This window comes from Anser cygnoides, chromosome 2 (assembly GCF_040182565.1).
Source record: "Anser cygnoides isolate HZ-2024a breed goose chromosome 2, Taihu_goose_T2T_genome, whole genome shotgun sequence".
Lineage (NCBI taxonomy): Eukaryota > Metazoa > Chordata > Aves > Anseriformes > Anatidae > Anser > Anser cygnoides.
Genome location: NC_089874.1, coordinates 5,134,851 through 5,135,778, shown reverse-complemented (window position 1 = coordinate 5,135,778; position 928 = coordinate 5,134,851).

The following is a 928-nucleotide window of genomic DNA, read 5'->3' as shown; positions in this document are numbered from 1 at the left end:
TTTAGGGGGTGCAAAACCCCTTCTTTGGGGGTGCAAGAGCCCTGCTTTAGGGGTGCAAGGACCCCACTTTAGGGGTCGAAGAGCCCTGCTTTAGGGGTGCAGGGGCACCGCTTTGGGGGTGCCAGAGCCCTGCTTTAGGGGTTGAAGAGTCCTGCTTTAGGGAACAAGATCCCTGCTTCGGGGACACAGGAAACCAGCTTTAGGGGGTGCAAAACCCCGTCTTTGGGGGTGAAAGAGCTCTGTTTTACGGGTGCAGTGGCCCCACTTTACGGTTCGAAGAGCCCTGCTTTAGGGGTGCAGGGGCACTTGTTTAGGGGTGCAAGAGCCCTGCTTTAGGGGGTGCAGGGGCCCCACTTTAGGGGTCGAAGAGCCCTGCTTCAGGGGTGCAAGAACCCCACCTTGGGGGTACAGTAACCCCACTTTGGGGTGCAGGAACCCCGTTTTAGGGTGCAAGCACCCCACTTTGGGAGTACAGGAACCCCACTGTAAGGGTGCAGGACCCCCACTTTGGGGTGCAAGAACCCCGTTTTGGGGTGCAGGAACCCCACTTTGGGGGGCAAGAACCCCACTTTGGGGTGCAAGAACCCCGTTTTGGGGTGCAGGAACCCCACTTTAGGGGTGCAGTAACCCCACTTTGGGGTGCCAGCGCCTCACCCGAGGGGAGCAGGAGCCCCCCACAGCCCTCGGGGCTCCCCTCAGCGCCCCGCGCATGCGCCGCCCTCCCCTTCTCCCAGGCGGCGCCTCCCCTCTCCCTCCCCGCGTGTCGAATCTGCGGCGCCGGCGCCGGAAAGAAAAAAAAATAAAAATAAAAATAAAAAAAAACCACGAAAGTGCTGCGGCGGGGCGGGCGCCACCTTTACCCGGGCGGGATTTCATCAGGCGGGGGCGGGGCTCGCTCCCCCCCCCCCCCCCCCCCGTTGCCCCCCCC